Source organism: Hyperolius riggenbachi, chromosome 5 (assembly GCF_040937935.1).
Source record: "Hyperolius riggenbachi isolate aHypRig1 chromosome 5, aHypRig1.pri, whole genome shotgun sequence".
Classification (NCBI taxonomy): domain Eukaryota; kingdom Metazoa; phylum Chordata; class Amphibia; order Anura; family Hyperoliidae; genus Hyperolius; species Hyperolius riggenbachi.
This window is the reverse complement of record NC_090650.1, coordinates 307,251,029-307,271,544: the sequence shown is the minus strand read 5'-3', so window position 1 is coordinate 307,271,544 and position 20,516 is coordinate 307,251,029. Positions and strand designations below refer to the sequence as shown.

General features: G+C 42.2%; 1 long non-coding RNA gene across 1 annotated transcript in view; it reads right to left on the bottom strand.

The window, feature by feature from the left end:
- Positions 1–237: 237 nt before the first annotated feature.
- LOC137518816 (uncharacterized) overlaps positions 238–20,516 on the bottom strand; it is a 102,807-nt gene continuing 82,528 nt past the window's right edge. The window contains exon 4 of the long non-coding RNA XR_011020899.1: positions 238–319. This is a non-coding gene — a long non-coding RNA (uncharacterized lncRNA). The remainder of the gene's footprint in view (positions 320–20,516) is intronic.

The window sequence follows — 20,516 nt, the reverse complement described above, 5'->3', positions numbered from 1 at the left end:
TGTTCAGATCAGCTTGAGTTGTAAAGTAGAGCTGATATTCCTGTAAGTGTAAACCTTACTGGCTAAGAAATTCTCTACAACCCTGGCACTAAACTGAAGCTTGTATATCCTGGGATCATCAGGAGATAGCACGATCTCATCGCACACCAGGAAGTAAGGAAGATGCACAGAGCTCTGAAATGCAGACTGTGTGCAGCAAAGCAGGGGGGCTTCGGAACATGAGAAATGATTTATTTTGGCATGTAGCCTCTTATCTCTTTCCAACTCTTGCCGCCCTTCTGATTTTTCAGCACCTTGTGGCCTTTCCAGAAATCCGTCCCTGAATCAAAGTAGAAAGCTGAAATTTATGACACCAAACAAAAAAGATTTTACTTAAAGCAAATTTGTGATTTAAAAAAAAAATGAAATGATAAATATTTAGAGCTAGTCCACACTAGGTCCGGAAACGTATCCGTGGCTGCGTTTTTCAGCCCTGATGAAAAACGGAGTCCCAGATACTAATGTTAAAAATAGCAGCCGTCCTCACCCAAGAAAAAAACGGATCCGTCTGCGTTTGCAGGGACCCGTTTTCAAAACCTGAATGGAAGGTCCGGAATTGCTGCATTTTTACGGACCACGGATACACGGATGGGTAGTGAAAAGCAATGAGAAAACGCATCTCCATCTCCACAGGAAAAATAGCAACAAAAACTGATGAGAAAACGGATAGCCTGAACTTTATTATTGACCCAAAAAATCCTCCCACTACCTTCCTAATGATAGAGACATTTTCTGTCCGTTTTTTTGGGTAAAAAACTGAACGGAAACTGATGCAAAACTGATGCACTTTGATCAGTTTGCGGTCTGGTGGTCCTTCCCCTGATCTTCCCCTGATCCCGGACTGCAGTGTCCGTCCTGCAACCGTGCCTAGTGTGGACCTAGCCTTACAGTATGTCAGTAAATGGAAGCCTCTGACTCCTACAGAGGCTTCTCCGATCCTCCATGACCCCACCGCTGGCCACAGGGACTCGTGGCTCCACTGTGTGGGTGAACTGACGGCCAGCATTTGTACAGTAGCACACAGCTGCTAGTGTACAAAGGAAAAAGCAATGAAAGAGTGGCTCCGTGTTACTGCGCAGGTACAGTCCATCTTGCCACTGCACACTACGGCCACGCTTGTGCATGGATGGGAGAGGGCAATATGAATAGGTTCAGAGACTCCCAACTTGAGGAAGATGGAAGAAGCCTGTGGATTATCCAGAGGCTTCCCATTAAAGAGGTAAGTTTCTAACTTTTACTTGATTTTTGTCTTCAGGTACACTTTAAGGGACACAATTTATAAGGATAAAAGGTAGATATTCACTATAACTGCCATGCATATAGTGTAATTGGTATAAACATTTTTTTCATACCATTGTTTCATGTGGCTGGAGGTGCTGCAGATCATATATATTTATATAATCACACTGCTGCAAAGGATAATTGACCTTAAACTTATTTAACTTATCTGTTGGCTTATCTCTTATGTAACATTTCTCTTTGCTTATACATGTTTTCCTTTCACCATGGGTTACCTGTGTGATTAACGTTTGCAATTTATTTGATATAATTAACAAAATATCAGCCAAATTTCCTGGGGATAAAAGAATACAATTATTTAGAAAATGTTTTATATGAATCAGTGCATGCTCTGTGGATTTTCCAGCGATTGTGGTCAAAATAACATTGCCCTCCTCTGCCACCAGTTCAGGAACCATGATGACCTTATCCATGGACATTGAGAAATGCTGGCTGGCATGTCTGTGGTGATAATGTCAGTGGGCACTTATGTGTGATGAATCAACAACTTAAAGGGGCACTATGGCGAAAAATTGTAAAATTTAAAATATGTGCAAACATATACAAATAAGAAGTACAAAAAATGAGCCATAAATTACTTTTCTCCTATGTTGCTGTCACTTACAATAGGTAGTAGAAATCGGACAGAAGCAACAAGTTTTGGACTAGTCCATCTCTTCATAGGTGATTCTCAGAGATTTATTTATTTTCAAAAGCACTTAGTGAATGGCAGTTGCTCTGTCCAACTGCCAAAATCTGTGTAGCGAGCAGGGAGGCTGGCCAGCATTATTGTTTAAATCCTTTTTGGGGAATCCTACCTAATAAAAGCTAACTGTCGCTGCATCCAGCAGTTTTGTCCCTGTGTCCCAGGATTTTTGTTACTGCACATGTGCGCAGTAACTTACAGCTGGGACCAGGGAGCTGGATGGGTGAGCGAGGTGGGCGGGTGCGGGCGAACGAGGTGGGCAAGTGCGGGTGCGCGCCTGCTTCGGGCACGCGCTCGGCGTGCGGAGGTTGCATGCGCAGTCTGCGCGCGCATGCGCACTGGCGGCGGCCGTAGACCTACAGCCCGTTTATAAACGGGCAGGGTCTACTAGTATCTTTATAAAGAATAAAAGCCTCCCCTATGAAGAGATGGACTAGTCCAAAACCTGTCACTTTTTCTACTACCTACTGTAAGTGACAGCAACATAGGAGAAAAGTCATTTATGGCTCATTTTACTCTGGAAAAAAAAATGTAATTCTTATTTGTCTGTTTGCACATATTTTAAATTTTATAATTTTTCGCTATAGTGCCCCTTTAACTTTTAACATTAGGTGGTTACTTTGTGAACAATTTTGTTTGGATTAATAAATGGTATTTGTAAATTGGAATATAGCTGCTGGTATCGCGTTTTCTTTCCCCCTCCCCTTATTTCCTTATTATATGTATAATCATTAAAATGAGATGCAGCTGGTATCAAATGTTATGAGAGTTGTTTAATTACTCAGATGCAGACACCCAGCTACTAGTGTGCTCCCGCAGTGCAGCCGTGATGTGTTCGGTTACTGTGGGAGATGTGGAGCCTTACTGCTTGTACATAGGGCCTCACTGCCCATCAGTTCCAGTGGCACCAAAATACAGCAGTGACAGTGTAGAGGGGGTGGAGCTATGACAAGGGGCATAGTTACAGTGGGTACACTACTCCATGGAGGGGTAGAGCTATGGGAAGGGTGGAGTCATGGTGCCTGCATGGCACTGCGGAAGGGTGGAACTACAGTGGATTTACTGGACAGAGCTATGGGGTGGGGCAGAACTATGACAGTAGGACTGTAGCATAGAGGGGGCAGTCACCCAGTTTGCCCGCCCCTGGAAATGGCTGGATGCTCTGCAGAGTGGGGTGACCACAGTAAACTGCAGTGGGTGAGTGCAAGTGGGAATCAGGTGTTGGTAGGTATGCACACTGCTTCTCCTGGATGATTTTGCCCATGTGGGGCCTGTAGGCTCGAGAATACAGTGCTTAATGACAAATCCGGCACTGTGCGCATGCATTTATTCCAAGCCTAATTTCTTACATAAATGTTGCCATAATAATATGTCAGGGTTTATGTTGTAAAGTCTAAAATTCACATTTCTTATTCTATTTTCTTTGCAAGTTTTCATAACATAAGCTTAGTGCCATCAAGCACTAAATCCAATTCAACAACAGGGCTAAGATGCCAACGGAAACATCTCAGTTGGGATTTAGCATATAACAAAGGGTTTAGCTCATGAGCTAAGTAAGTACACATGGAAATGAAACTGAGGACAACATAGCAGCAAGCATTGTTTCAAGTAAAGCAGATCGAATCTGGAGGATTTTAACATTCCTACCATATGAGACAAGTGAGCCTCCTGTGACTAATTTATAGCGACTTTCTATGTGAATTCAGTGTCACAGCAGGAGGTAGCAGGAAGATAAATACCTTTAACAATTAATCCATTTCACATTTGAAAGAGCAGTCAAAGTTACAAAAATGCTACTAAAATATTGTTAGGACCTGGCTGTGAAAAACCATAGCGTAAACATGGATAGTTTAATACCCTCTAACAAATGTTTCCTAAAATAAAGGCAAGAAAAAGTGGATGTATTGCCCATAGCAGAGTTGCTACAATAAGCAGAGACATAAGACAATACAGTATTATCCTTGTCAGGACAAATCATAGTTCCCAAATGTCCCTGTTTTGGAGGACTGTCCCTCTTTTGGGGCCAGATCCCCCTATCCCTCATTTCTACTAATTGTTCCTCTTTTAGGCTTATGTATTACCTACTTTTTAAAAGATATGTTTTTTTCCCTGGAATCCTGTGCTGATGATGATCATTCTAGATATCTATAAATGTACAAAAATAAACATTTTACTTAAGAAGTGAATTCAAAACTAGTGGTATGTCCTTGACTTAAATAGCTTTGCACTGGAAAGTGTCCCACTTTTCTATCCCAAAAAGTTGGGAGCTACTCATAACCTTGACTCTCTGGATATCAATAGTAGGGTTCTGTAAATGCTGTAACACTTGTCAGAGTCACTCTACTATCCACAAATAATTCTGGTGCCCACTCTCCCAAAAATAAACTGAAAGGCCGGGTATACACATCGGATGGCTATCAGCAAAGTGTTCATCTCTATGGAAATAGTAGAGACATGAGATACTAAGGAATATAGTAAGGACTGGCCAGGAAAATGAAACAAGGTAAAATGCTGAGTTAAAAGAATTAGCCAAAATCTGAGCGTAATGAATAGTTTAATTTTGACATATTTTACTTGAAGTAGCATTTCAGAACTGATTGATGGTAGCATGTTGAATCCAGCTGTTTGGATGAAAGATGTACTCATTTCTTCAGATTCACAAGTAAATTATCATTAATAAGGACAAGGTAAATCAGAGTCCATCCAAATAATTCATTTCATGTCAGTTTGCTTTGCACAGGATGCCTCTAAGGCAGAACTGGAGAAAGGTGTGGTTTCACCTTAATAAAACAAATGTACCATAAATCTTGCAGTCATAAAGGCTTCAATAGTATTTCAACATTGCATCAAGTAACTGATTTGGCATAACTGAATTGGCATAAAACTTAAAGCTGAAAACTGAAGTACATGTACATTGTTTTACCCGCCAAACGATTTGTGTGCAATTTTCTTCAGTTTGTCCAAGTGCCTGAGTACAACATACCCAGTATAAGCAGCTACATGATCATTCTTTTATCACGTCTGCAGTTGAGGAAGACATCATGGGCTTGATTGGCTACTGAAGGGTGACATTAAATTATATATTCTCATTTCTGGAACCAGAACCCATTTGTTAGGGCCTGTTCTCACTCAGGGGATTAGCGCAATACAAACTAGTGTCCAAAATCTGTAGGCAGAAGGAGCACTCACAAGTGAAATGAAGCGGTGTGTCCAGATCTGCATCCCAGTACCGCCAGGGGCAAAGTATAGGGTAAGTCCAAAAGAGGTTGGTAAAGCAGAAAAAACCCTGGAGTCCTCCTACTCCTCACTCTGTGATTGGTTAATTGATGCTTGAAGGTTGTTGGCAAAAGGGTATATACAGTATTGGTTGTGTTGCAGCTTGATGAAGGATCGAAGTCAAAACAGCGGTCTGTCGCTGCTCCAGGCCTTTTTTTTCTGCTTTTTTGATGCAATAAATTGTAATTGAGCTTAAATACTATTGGTGGTGCTGACCTCTTTTGGACATACAATAGAAACTAATGGCAGTGATCTCACTACCGCGATTGCCACTGATGAGGACGATGTGTGATTACCAGCAATTGCAAAATGCAGTGCATGTAGAATTTTGCCGCGATTCTGTAATTATTGCGATAGAGTGTTTTAAAAATCGCTGAACACGATAGCGAGAGTGTACAGTAATTTTACTGCGATAATCGCGGTAAAATCACCCGTGCAAAACACTAGCATAAAGCACTAGCGTTTTGCGTTTACAAGTGTGAACGGGCCCTTAGACTGTTAGCACTGAACAATGCAGGAAAGCTTTACGGCTCACAGTTTAGCACCACATTTTTAAGTGGGGGAATTTCATTGAAGTCTCATTACTTTCACAAATAAGATTCATATTTAAGTCAGGAGGATCTGTGAAGATTCAAAAGACAGGAATTGAGAGACAAGTATTCCTCCCTCTTTTGCAAAGCATCCTTGTTCAACACAGTGGTGTACCCAGGGGGAGAAACGTGGGGTGGACACCTTCGGGTGACACCACGGCAGGGGTGGCACATGGACAAAAGTGCAGTGCCAGTGGGGGCAATGCATTGAAGACTCTTGGTATGCAAGGAGGGGTTCCTCATTCCTCCGCTCCTCTCCATGGACCCCTCTCCTGTGTTTCCCCCAGTTGCACATCACTGTGTGCAGCATGAGTGATCTAATCTCACCTGCTCCCGCTGTCCTCTCCATCTATCCTGCTGCCCACCATGGGGGGGAGGCTGTGTGTACATACTTTTACTTCAAAGAAGGGTGCCTGGAAATCTGGGAGCCTAGTAATCCCAACAGTAGAATATCAGTAAATTTACCAATGTTCCACTATTAAAGTGTAAAAACGATTGTAAAATAATACAGATATTTTACTATGGCTATACCTAAGCCTACTCTCACATTGAACCCTCCCACTTCTGATGCCTAAACTTAACCGCCCCCGATGGCTAATCTTTACCATCCCCACCACCACAAAAAAAAACTCACAGCTAACCATAACCCCTCCTCCCCCACGGCTAACCTTAAATGCCCCCCTCCCCCCGCCGCTGGTAAAAACAAACAAAACAGAAAAATACTTGAATTTATGGGTGCACCCATAGGGGCCCATTGAATTTATAAGTAAGGAGGGGGGATTTGGGCTAATAGGTAACCTAATTTCCTGCACCCTGGACAGAGTGCTGCCCACCATGGTAGGGGGAGGGGGCTGTATGTACAGACTGCTGCCCACCATGGTGGAAGGGGGGGACTGTATATACAGAGTGTTGCCACCATGATCTAAAGAGAAAAGAGGCAGAGATGGGTGTTGGAAAGAAGCAGTTCATCTATAATTTTTTTTTTATGGTTCCCTAGTTCTGCTTTTATCAAGACACTGCCAGCATTTGACGCATTTCATGTGTCGGAGGTAACGTGTGCCACATTTCATGTATCAGAGGTAACATTTGCTGCATTTATTATTTATTGGCCATAGCGGCTGCATTTGATACTTTGGTGTTATTGTTGCTGCATTTGGTATTTTGGGGGATAATGATTACTAAATGATAATACATGAACCTAAAGAAACACGACAGGAAAATTGAGATATTCCGATTCCCACTTTATTAGGTACATCTTGCTGGTACTAAGTTTGACCCATTTTGGCCCTTAGAACTGCCTTCTTCGTAGCATTCCTAAGAGATTTTGATCCATATTGGCACAATAGCATGAGCAGATTCTGCAGATCTATTATCTGCATATCCATGATGCGAATCTCCTGTGCAACCACATCATAGGGTAAACGCTGCTTTCTTATTTGTTTTTTGTTGGGGGGGGGGGGGGGTTGGTTGGTTGTCTTATTACCTTAAAGAACAAGCGACACCCATGCTAACCTAGAGATAAAAAATACACATATAAGTAGATAAATGCTACTTACATAAGTTCTACTTACATAACAGATGTATTGTGCTATACACGTAATGATTCCTGTGAATTTTATAAAGGAAAAGCAGAAAATCCTATTCTAGGCAGTGGCCATCTTGGCTAAGCCAATACTGACATCATATCCTCCCTGACTCTTGTCCCCCCCCCCTCTCTTGCTCATAGTGTATTCATTAGCTGACCTCCTCCCAGAGTCTTTAGACACTCCCACTGAGGTGAATACTAGGAACTGCACTTTTCTCCTCCAATCGCTGAGTCACCTCAGCCTTGCTTGTAAACACAAGTATGCAGAGGATAAGCAGCTAGGCAGGGAAATAAATGGAAGAGGAGGAATATATGATAGATAAAAAGAACCCCCAGCATTCAACTGTTTGGCACTGACTACTAAAGGGCCAGTGCTCCTTAAGTATGTGATAACTCATAACAGCAGAAAAAGTTTTTGCAAGTTTTGAATGCAGGATTAGCATCTTTATCACTTAATACACTCAGACCAGTTGTTGTTGAAATTTGATTTTTATGGTGACATTCCCACTTTAAGGAACACTTTGCCTGTGTTTTGGGAGGAATACTGATACCTTATGATTAGCTCTGCCCACATCATATCATGGCCACATCCACTTCTTTTTCCAAAAGTTTTACCACAATGCACTTAGCGTGCCCCCCTCAAAAAAAGGGGTTTGATGTGGGAGGGGGTGTGTGTCTGTAAATAATCAGCACTGGGCGTCAAAGTACACCATTGGTTCAACATTAAGAACAAAGGCCTCTTCTGGTGTCCAGCAAAAAGTGGGGGTAAAATTGGAAGCCTCCTTTAATAACAATTGTGCCTTCCAAATGCCTGCCCGTTCCCAGAAAAATAATATAGGTGTTCATTGGCACCACATATATATTTCCACCACATACAATTATGTGGTGTAAAAAGAAATAATAATGGAGACAAGGCAAAAATAAACATTTTTATTAATTTTCCAGAAACAAACTCAAGTCAATACAAGGGTCCATTGTAATAAAGTCTATAAATGTTACTGCAAAGTCTTGTTAGATGAGCTAGCTACACATGCACACTCTTAGCTGCAGCCAGTGGCATAGCTAAGGAGTTATGGGCCTCAGTGCAAGTTTTGCACTGCCCCCCCAAGCACTCTCTACATAACAATTGCTATGGCATACCAAAACCTGCCAAGGACAACTACAGTGTCAGAGGTGCAAGAAGGAGATGGGGAACAGCTTGTTCATGATTACTACCATTTAAAGCATCTATAGAAGTTATTTTTACAAGCACAGGACCAATTAAGAGCTAATACTGCGGTTGAGGGATGGCCCTACGGGGCCCCTCTGGCTCAAGGGCCCTGGTGCGGTCAAGACCTCTGCAACCCCTATTGCCACGCCACTGGCTGCAGCCAGCTATAATTCTTTAAAGTGCTAAAAAAAATCTCATCTCATCATAACATTTTGCAAGAACACAGAGGCACTTGTTTTTTTAACTACATTATGTAGATGGCTGTTCATGCTAAACTTATAAATCCTCTTAATTTCAGTAAACTATGCATGAAACTCTGGGATTATACCTGCTCTCTATAGCTATAATGGCAAATTGTAGCTATTTTCATAGATGCCACTTGAGATCTAAAATGCTGTCATACTTTGTAATCACCCCGTATATTTACAGTGATGTATAAAATGTCAGCAAGGTGCTCACACTTTGGAAAACAATTTATTTGTGGAACTATTATTAATTTCCGTTACATTTAAGAGTATGATAATGATATGACTGGAATATTTGAGAAAGAGTAAGGGGAGACATGGCAGCTAAATCACAGCTACAGAGAAGCAGGATTCCTGGATGATTGTGATGTAAAGCCTGTAATGTTTTACCCTGAAGGTATTCTGACTTAACTTTCAAAGGGATGTGAAAACTTATGAAATGTTGGAGAAGTTTCATGGAAAAACTTGTATCAGTCCTAATTCTCTGAGGGTAATTCACTATAGCACCTAATGGTACGTGCGTCAGAAACATTTGCCCCAGGCATTCCTGTTGGTATTCCTGTTTTGGCTGTGCACTGCTGCTGGCACAGTGGGAAGGCCAATGCAGCACCACTTAGGTGAGGATTGTGAGCTGCCTCAATGATTCTGACATAAAATAGTAAGAGCCACTGCACCAATGATGAGGAACTGATGTGCTGAAATCACCTCTGGAGTCACAAGTGTCATACAGAATACTATACTAATGAGCTATAAAAAAAAGATACAATTTTTGATGGTGCGGATCGTATGGAGTATTCTCAATGATTCTGACATGCAGTTCCTGAATCAACAATCCTCCTGAACTATCTCTTAAAGCGGACCCAAACCAACATTTTTTTTAATTAAAAATATTTAGTTGCACCACTCTGACACATACAAAGAAATAAACACTCCTTCAAACCTATGAGCATTTCAGTGCATGCTTTTCAACCTTCTCTTTTAATAACTAGGGTTATACTGGTGGCAGCCATTAGCAATTCCTCCATTGCCGGACACAACCTACTCCACCAGTTTGCCAGATTTTGTCCGGCAATTTGGAAGGAAGGGAGGGGTTCCTACAATAAATGTAAAATATTTTATATTTGCCTTCATACAGCTGAAAAAAGGCTGCTATTTATTATTATAATTTAGAAAATAGAATTTATTTCTGAAATCTTTTTTTAATTTGGGTCCACTTTAAAGGAAACCTGAAGTGGAAGGGATATGAAGACTACCATCTTCATGCTCTAATAAACAATGCCAGTTTCCTGCCTTCTTGATGTGCTGCCTCCAATATGTTCAGCACCATGGAATATGTTGGCACTTTATAAATCAATAATTATAATACCAATACTTTAAGTCACTGGCCCAGCATGAAGACCATATGCCTTGTCTCTGGTCTGACTCCAATAGTTACATGCCTGTTGCAGGTGTGTGACTCAAAAACAACTAAAACTCAGGATGACAGCCAGGAAACTGGCTTGTTTATAAGGGAATGAAGATGGCCGCTTCTGTAAACCTCTCACTTCAGGCTCCCCTTAACCACTTAACGACCGCCTAACGCCGATAACGGCGTCGGCAGGTCGAAGTGGTGTTTCCATGGAAACCGGCCGTTCCATGTCAGTTCACGGAGGGTGTCTCCATGAACAGCCTGCGAGCCTCTGATCGTGGCTTGCAGGCTAAATGTAAACACGCGGGGAAGAAATCCCCGCTGTTTACATCATATGGCGCTGCTGGGCAGCAGTGTCGTAAAGGAGATCAGCGATCCCCGGCCTCTGATTGGCTGGGGATCGCCGGCATCTGATAGGCTAAAGCCTATTAGAGGCGGTGCAGGACGGATCTCCGTCCTGTGCCGCCCATAAGCAGAGGGAGAGGCAGAGAAAGACAGGGAGGGGGAAAATTGCTGCAGAGGGGGGCTTTGAGGACCCCCCCCCCCAGCAGGACATCCCCCTAGTGGGGAAAAAAGGGGGGAAGTCTGATCGCCCTGCCTAGAACCTGATCTGTGCTGCGGACTGGAGAGCCCACGCAGCACAGATCATAGAAAAAGAGCCTGGTCCTCAAGTGGTGTTCTTTAGCCTTTTTAGTACTTTTTCAGCCTTAGCAAGCAAAATGTACTCAGCGTCTCCTAAATTAAACTAATGGGAAATTATACCTTTTATTAAAAAAGGTTATATACCTGTAGTACACAAGTCATTTTCTAATTTAATGTTATGAAAAATAATCTTCTCATTTCAGTGTGCAACCTGGACAATCAAACAGTAATATTTTCAAACATGAGAACTGTGCTTAGTAAACCTTTCAGTTACTACCTTCTTCCGTCATATGTAATTAATTCTTTGTAACTCAGAAAACTAACCTATCCAAACTCTGTTTGCTGCAGGAAGGCTGGGCTATGCATATGGCTGTCTGTGCTGATGTAACTGTAGCGCTACAGGTGGAAATATCAAGATCAACAGTCCAAATATTTAGGAATAATACGTTTAGAGAAAAGAACCCAACAAAATTGTACAAAGGCTTTGCTACAAAATGCTGCTCCAAATAACACACAAATATTGACTACCATAATAAATCCCTTAGCCGCTTATAGTTCAGCCATGTTCCCTGGGGTCCTTGTTGAGCTGAACTTCATCATATGCAGTTCACAAGCAAAGAAGCAACAAAAAGGGCAAGTAGAGATCAGAAGAAGACAAAGAGCAAAGAACAGGAACAAAGAGAGTTGCTAGCTTACTTGTCTCCAGCATCCAATAAAGCCGCATCTACACGAGTAGATGCGGCCGCGATGTTCCTTATCAATCGAGCTGCTGATGCGGCTCGATTGATAAGATCCGACAGGACGGATCTCCGCACCGCCGATTCCCTGCTCGCTCCCTGCGAGGGGACAATGGAAGGGAATCGTGCGGGTGATTAGCGGCGCCGGCGGGGACGAGCGGGCACGAGCGGGGAATCGAATGCGGCGCACGCGCGGCGAGCGGGGACGCGGCGGGCACGCGGAAGAGGCGATCCGGCGGCTAATCGAGCCGCCGGATCGCTGCAATATGGCAAGGTGTAGATGGGGCTTAACAGGTAATCTTCAATTCTTACCAATAGGATTATCCTCTCTATGGCTTTGAGATATGCAATAGGTTCTGCCCAATTGTCTTTTTCTTCCACTAAGATAATTTACCATAGCAAGTTTCCTTTCACTGGTTCCTTGTTAGCATTTGCTGAGTGATGTCAACTGGCTCAATGAGATGAAAAGTTTTCACACAATTTACTTTAACCGCTTCACCACTGAGGGGGTTTACCCCCTGACCACCAGAGCAATTTTCACCTTTCAGCGCTCCTTCCATTCATTCGTCTATAACTTTATCATTACTTATCACAATTAAACAATCTATATCTTGTTTTTTCCACCACCAATTAGGCTTTCTTTAGGTGGGACATTATGCCAAGAATTATTTTATTCTAAATGTGTTTTAATGGGAAAATAGGAAAACATGTGGGAAAAAAATATTATTTTTCAGTTTTCGGCCTTTATAGTTTTTAAATAATGCATGCTACTGTAATTAAAAACCATGAAATGTATTTGCCCTTTTGTCCCGGTTATAAAACCATTTAAATTATGTCCCTATCACAATGTTTGGCGCCAATATTTTATTTGGAAATAAAGGTGCATTTTTTTCAGTTTTGCGTCCATCCCTAATTACAAGCCCATAGTTTATAAAGTAACAGTGTTGTACCCTCCTGACATAAATATTTTAAAAGTTCAGTCCCTAAGGTAACTATTTATGTATTTTTTTATTGTACATTTTTTAAATTTTTTTTAATTGCAAAAAAAAAAAAAATTGGGAGTGTGGGAGGTAATGAGTTAATTTTTTGTGTAAAAGTAATTTATTTGTATGTGAAAAATGTGTAGGGTGTAGTTTTACTATTTGGCCACAAGATGGCCACAGTAACTTTTTGTTTTAATGCGACCTCCAAGCGTCCTTTCGGAAGCTTGGAGGAAGTACTTGGAGGCTGGGTAAGTGTTTACTTTTCACAATGATCGCGCTGCTCATCGGAGAGCAGCAGATCATTGCGGGGCTTACATCAACGAACGGGAATGGATTTACCCGTTCATTGATCTCCGGGCGAGCGGGCGGCGGCGTGTTTACTAGCGGCGGGCGGCGTGTTTACGAGCGGGAGCGCGGGCAGCGGCGGGAGTGCGCAAAGTACGGATTTCTCCGTCCCTGGGGGTTAAAGGATGGAAAAAGGGACAGAGAAATTCGTACGGGCGGGGATTTTAGATGAACAGACCTAAACTGATGGGTGTACTTTTTGTTTATCAACAGGAGTGCAAAAATCACTATAAGTATGATATTATTTCTCTTGCCTACTTTTTAGTACTTTTGCATATGCTTGGTGCACAAAAGGTATTTTTGAGACAGCGCTGGAGAATCTATTGCGTCGAGATAGTTATGTGGATTTAAATTACACTTTGTTGGGGAAAAAGAAAGTTTCACTTGAGATAGGTTCTCAACATGCGGTACGCGTACCCCAGGGGGTACTTCTGATGGGTCCAGGGGGTACTCGGGCTTGATATACTTAACCAAGAATAACAAATTTAGAGATATAGAAAATTATAATTCTTATTTAAACAACACCAAATTAGTATTTTAAGCTAATTAAAAGCAATAATAAATGCTTGCACGTTGTTTAGAACCAATTATCATGTACTACATTTAAATATATATTTGTCAAGGGGTACTTGTCATCATGTTTACTATGCTAGGGGGTACTCGATGAGTACAGGGTTTTAAAAGGGGTACACACTTATAAAATGTTGAGAAACACATAGCACACCGAAAACAAATATACATATTAACTCACCAGTGCAAATGATTTAAAGCGAACTTGAACTCTTGCAACGGAAAGATGAAATACACAGTGTGTATTTATAGCGAACAGCCTGAGTTGTGAGCTAATATTTTGAAAACACAGGAGGTTAACCTTTTCTGTGCTTCCAGTAAACCAGGAAGTAAATACACTGCAAGATATCTGTGCCAGTTCTGTAAGTTGTAAATAATTTAAAGCTTATTGTAAATAATTTAAAGCTGTTGTTTGTCTTTTAGAGCAGAGAGGAAGTTCTGAGTTCAGGTCCGCTTTAATGAGTTAATCAATTGTATGGCCACCCAGTGTTGGACTGGGAGGTGGAAAAGCTGAGTAAATCCACCTGCTGGCCAAGCAGCAGAATCCCTGTGCAACCACTCCCAACAGAAACCTGTATCAAATCTTCACTGTGAGCAGCAACACACCATTACTTCTGCTTGGCCAGCAAGTGGATTTCCTCACTTTTTCCAGCTCCTAGTCCAACACTGTGGCCAACCTCTGTGTATACTGGAATGGGCAGGCCCAGTTTTAGAAAAAAAAACTTCTACCAACATAGCAGTGATTAGAAATTGATATTGTCTGACAGTTTACTATTTTCTGTTGACATGTTGAGGTGATGCAAAACACTTCAGGCAAAAATTGCTGGGCATTATCCCTGTTCTGTGTGTAATTTATATCACCTGCAAGAGGGGAGCTCCTATGCAAGGAGAAAAAAAACAGACATTAGAAATCAGCAATGTAAAAAAGTGTTCACAGATTGTGGAAAGTTTGTTACTTCAGTATGAAAATAATGTTGCATTTATTGCAAGCCCCCCTCAGGTTTACTTTAACCTTTTGAGGACCACAGTGCTAAACCCCCCTAAAGACCAGGCCATTTTTGTGTAAATTGGCAACCGCAGCTTTAAGGCCAAGCTGCAGGGCCGCACAACTTAGCACACAAGTGTTTCCCCCCCACCCTTTCTCCCCACCAACAGAGCTCTCTGTTGGTGGGATCTAATCGCTCCCTCAGTGTTTATTTTTTTTAAATAAATATTTGTTTCTCTATTTTTGTATTATGTTTTACTATTTTTTTTCTTATTTTTTTTTCAAACCCAGCCCCCAGCCAGCCAATCCTGCCGATCGGCTGTCATAGGCTTCTGCCTATGACAGCCGATCGTTCTCTAGTGTCCCGGGGGACAGCCGTGTCACACGGCTGTCCCCAGTACAGCGCTGCTGCAGATTGCAGCGCTGTACCATGTAAATAGAGGGATGTTATGCCGTCTAAGTCTCCGCTCGGAGACTGAAGGTGGAGCGGAGCGGAGCCTCCCAAGTGGGCAATCTCCTGCAGAAGCCGGCCCCAGGCCAGTTGGCGTTAGGTGGTCCTGGGGCTGCCGCCGCGGTCACGTCCATTGGCGTGACGTGGTCCTTAGGTAGTTAAAGAGGAACTGTCACGAAAATCTTAAAATTTAAAACACATACAAATAAGAAGTACATTTTTTCCAGAGTAAAATGAGCCATACATTACTTTTCTCCTATGTTGCTGTCACTTACAGTAAGTATTAGAAATCTGACATTACCAACAGATTTTGGGCTAGTCCATCTCTACATAGGGGATTCTCAGCATGGCCTTTATTCTTTATAAATACATTCCCTGAAAAAGATTTATACAAAGATGCTGGCCAGCCTCCCTGCTCGCTGCACACTTTTTTGGCAGTTGGACGTAGCAACTGCCATTCACTAAGTGCTTTTAAAAATAAAGAAAACCCTGAGAACCCCCCATGAGAAGATGGGCTAGTCCAAAATCTGCCCGTAATGTCAGATTTCTACTACTTACTGTAAGTGACAGCAACATAGGAGAAAAGTAATTTATGGCTCATTTTACTGAAACGTACTTCTTTTTTGTATATGTTTACATGTATTTAAAATGTTAAGATTTTCGTGATAGTGGTCCTTTAAGTAAAGCTTTCCTTTAATATATGTAAGTTTTGTGAAATCTTGTAAGTTTGCCATTGCTCAGTTCATTAGTTATGCTTGTGAACTCTGCTCTAAAGTTCGGCAATTAGTCCAGCAGTATGTGTGAGTTTCCTGCAATAAAAATTATATTGCCTCAGTCAAGTTAGGTCAATCAAGCCCCTGACTGGGGACAAATATTTTAAATGAAATGGAACTTGCATCAGATTGGATTCACACCTAAGTAGAGGGAAGGCTCTGGATACCAAAAGAATGCCATAGAGCCCTCCCACTGTTGTGGCGGTCTTGCACCATCCCCAGTTGAACTTATTCAACCTGCTAGGCCGAATAGTTGTTTGGTATTCTTCAGGTAGCCTTCGGGACTACTTGCTTTCCCACAGTGATGTAGCTATAAGGAATGTAGAGGTTGCAACCACACTGGGGCCCTTGGATCAGAGCGGCCCACTAGAGGATTCCCTCAGCTGCAGTATTAACTCTTCAATGGTGCTATGCTGGTAATGATCATTTCTATATATGCTTTAAGGCAGCCATACACTGGTCGATTGCCACCAGATCGACCAACAGATAGATTCTTGGCTGCCCATACTCTGCATACAGATTTTGAATCAATTTCAGCGTGAAATCGATTCACAATCTGTGGAGCTGCCGCTGCCCGCTGCTCCTAGCAATACATTACCTCTCCGTCGGCGCGAGTCCCCACTGTTCCTTCTGACCGTGCTGGGCATCTTCTCTTTACTTCCTGTCACGTCCTGTGACTAGCGGAAGTTCAAACAGTAGAGGGCGTTTTACTGTTTGAACTTCCCCTGACAGGATGGGACAGGAAGTGAAGAGAAGATGGACAGCCAGAGAAGGGACAGCAGGGATTCGTACCGGTGGAGAGATAATGTATTGCTGGGTCGGTCATCGGTCAATCGAACGCCGCTATCGACGCGCGCCCGACCTGCTGGCGATCGAGATACATTTTCCATTGGGACAGATTGATGGGATCGATAAATTTCGGATGGAAATTGGTTGATCGGTCAGCATTTGCGTTTTTGATTTAACAGTGATCAAATCTGCTGTATATCGGCAGGAATTCGACGTAGTATATGGGCACCTTTAAATAGTGATAATAGAGATGTCGGCGAACGGTTCTCGAACCATTCGCCAGCAAACACCTTACTCTGTACTACTTCTGGGTCGCTATGACCCGGAGTAGTACGGCTGCGCTGGCCCGGCGGTGCGTGTCCTAGATCGCGCTCCTGTTGCCGGGCACTTTCTGCGCATGTGCGTGACGTCATGAGTGACGTCACGCTCATGCGCAGAGAGTGCCCGGCAACAGGTGCGCGATCAAGGACGTGCAGCGCGGGCCAGCGCAGCCGTACTACTCCAGGTCATAGCGACCCGAAAGTAGTACAGGCACATAGAGATTCGCCCGCGAACAGTTAAGGGCCATCTCTAATAACCATTAACAATCTGTCCCCTTCCTCTGCTTATATGTCTCATACTGTAGATGCCCTAAGCAGGTTTTGTTGCATCAAATAAATTGTTATGCATAGAATGCTTGGGGAGCCCAATGTAAAGGACGTGCTGGGGCCCAATGCTCCTTAGCTAGGCCACTGCTTTCCTGGGTAGTGCCAAAGACGAGTACATCCATACTGCACATGTGCAAATCTGGGCTAGCACTTGTGCAGCAAAGATTTGCTTATCTTCAGGATCAACCTGAGACGCGAGTAGTTCTGAATACTGCCCGAGGAGTACCAAAGACCTAGCAGTTCGAATAACTCAAACCAGGGACAGCACAGGAATGATGGGACAGACCAAGGACCGGGAAGACTCATTGGTATCCAGAGCCTTTCCTTAGGTATGTATCAAACCTGAACTCAGTTTTCTCATTTCAGGTTTGCTTTGACATCATACATGATTTATACACATTACACAACATAGTTATAATGCAGAGCCTTCCATATATAGCCTGTTACATACATTTTAATATTCCAAATGCTTGGTAATTTGTAGTGCAAAACAGACATTTTAAAACGATCTGTTTTGAAGGGCAGAGCATCGGGATGCAGCTGCGGGTGCCGTGTGGGGACTGGAGCCGCGCATGTACACATGCTCGCTCGGCCGATTTCGGCTGCCTATGGGCAGTCAGGAAGTGGTGTTTACCACTTTATACTACAACATCTTCACATCATTTGTATCACCAGTTTTGACACAAACCCATGAATGACATGAATATATGTCTGTAGTGGTCAATGAGCACAGCAACCATGCTAGCAAGAGCCCTTGTTCATTACTACTTGGGAAGTACTCAGGGAAGCCCTCAATGCATTCCAGCCCCCTCCTCTAGCAAACAGAAGCATGCTGGGTATGTAGTATCTCACCTCTACCCATGCCAGCAAAGACCTCTTTTCTCCTGTTTCTTTTACTACAGCCAGCATCTTCCAACCATGGTATTGGCCCCTGGCCTAATAGAATGAGGCAATTAACTGGGACAGGGGTCAGAAGAGTCCGTCTGGAATGCTGGCACAGAAGCAAAAAAAAAAATACTGTTTAACTACCTCTTTTAACCACACCTACTTTTTTAACCACACCTACTTTTGAAATTACACCACCCACAAGAGAAAATAACAAAATTACTCCCCCTACTACCTTGTGTTCCACATTCTTACCATCTCATTTTGTGTTATTATTATTACTATTATTCTGATATAAAGTATAAGGAGAAAAAAGTACACTATGCAGAATGTGATAAACCACATAATACAATTTGTGGTTTTTGTCTACAGTAGCATTTTCTAACCACACCTACTTTTGAAATTACACCACCCGCAAGAGAAAATAACAAAATTATTAACCCTACTACCTTGTCTACAATAGCATTTTTTTAACCACACCTACTTGTCTTGTCTACAGTAGCATGTTTTGTTGTAAAACTATAATAGGTAAAAAGAGAGAAACCGTGTGTGGTCCATGTTTGATTCTCTATTCCTTTAAAAGCATTGAACATAAAATAATTCAGGGAAAAAATATTGCTCGAGGACATATTAGAGAGGGTCAATGAGATGTGAAACATTTTGAGTTGATGTAAATGTAATGAAAATTGTAAGCAAATATATGCCACTACTTTTAATTGAACCAGTTTATACAGTGATTTACCCTTGCAGAATACTTACCCTACGGGTACTTCTTCTGGGTTCAAGGGTACCTTGCAGAGAGTTTATTATATCATGTTTTGAGTAGTGTGTGACAAAACATATGTAAAGAACTGTGCGGTAGTAGGAAGGAACGGTTAAAGACCATCTCCAGCCAAAAAAAGTTCTGAATGGCAATATATACATGTAGCCTAGGCTCTGTGTACAGTTAGATGAACATATAAAGTTTACATCTGGTACATCATATTGGATAGAACAGACTCACATTTATATCTGTAAGTAGCACTTCCTTATTCCTCCTGAAGCTGAAAGCATTGTGCCCACCTCTTCAGCCTGGTTAACTCCCCTGCCCCTCCCTCCCCTGCAGTCTGCCTGCCTGGATCAAATTACTTCTCTTTTCACAAACTGAAGTACAGAGAAAAGACAGGAAAACTGCAGCAGCCTATCTTATCATGTCTGTCTGCTATAATTCTTATTTCAGATGTCTGTCTGCCTAGATTAGATCACATGGACATGAGGAGTGGAGTTATGACATCAATCCCCCAGCATCCTTTGCACCTATGGTTTGGAAAGAAAAAAATGCCCAGGCCAAATTTCACACTAGGGACGGGGATTTCAAGACATTGGCCTCAATTCACTAAACTTATCTCCTGTCTTTAATAACTCTTCTAGAGTTGTTACCATGGTGATAAGGCATGTAGTATTCAGGAAACATTTTACCTCAGGCAAGCCTAAAGTTAACTCTTCTGTCTTTGAATTAACTCTCCAATCCTTAAAATAACTTCAGAGTTAAAGACAGGCTGTTAATTAGCTGCATGTGAAAATAACTACAGAGGAAGTAAATTAACTACAGAGGAGGTAAATTAACTACAGGAGAGGTAACTTAAGGAATGAAGAGGTAAGATAACTCTCTCACGTGTGGAGGTAAGTTTTCTCTTGCCTTATTATCTCTAGCATGATCTTAGTGAATTGAGGCCAATGGGCCATATGCAATTCAATTTTTCTCCTGACTTTTCACCTAGGTGATATTTTTACAACTTGTCATAAAATGCCTTTTAAGTCGCCAGCAAGCAAGAAAATACTCAAAATAAATGTGTTAGTACTTTTTCACCAACTTTTGAGTACTTTTTCAGTTGTAAAATGCTGAAAATTTAGTTTACAGGGAAGTAGTGTTGGGCGAACATCTAGATGTTCGGGTTCGGGCCGAACAGGCCGAACATGTCCGCGATGTTCGGGTGTTCGACCCGAACTCCGAACATAATGGAAGTCAATGGGGACCCGAACTTTTGTGCTTTGTAAAGCCTCCTTACATGCTACATACCCCAAATTTACAGGGTATGTGCACCTTGGGAGTGGGTACAAGAGGAAAAAAAAATTTAGCAAAAAGAGCTTATAGTTTTTGAGAAAATCGATTTTAAAGTTTCAAAGGGAAAACTGTCTTTTAAATGCGGGAAATGTCTGTTTTCTTTGCACAGGTAACATGCTTTTTGTCGGCATGCAGTCATAAATGTAATACATATAAGAGGTTCCAGGAAAAGGGACCGGTAATGCTAACCCAGCAGCAGCACACGTGATGGAACAGGAGGAGGGTGGCGCAGGAGGAGAAGGCCACGCTTTGAGACACAACAACCCAG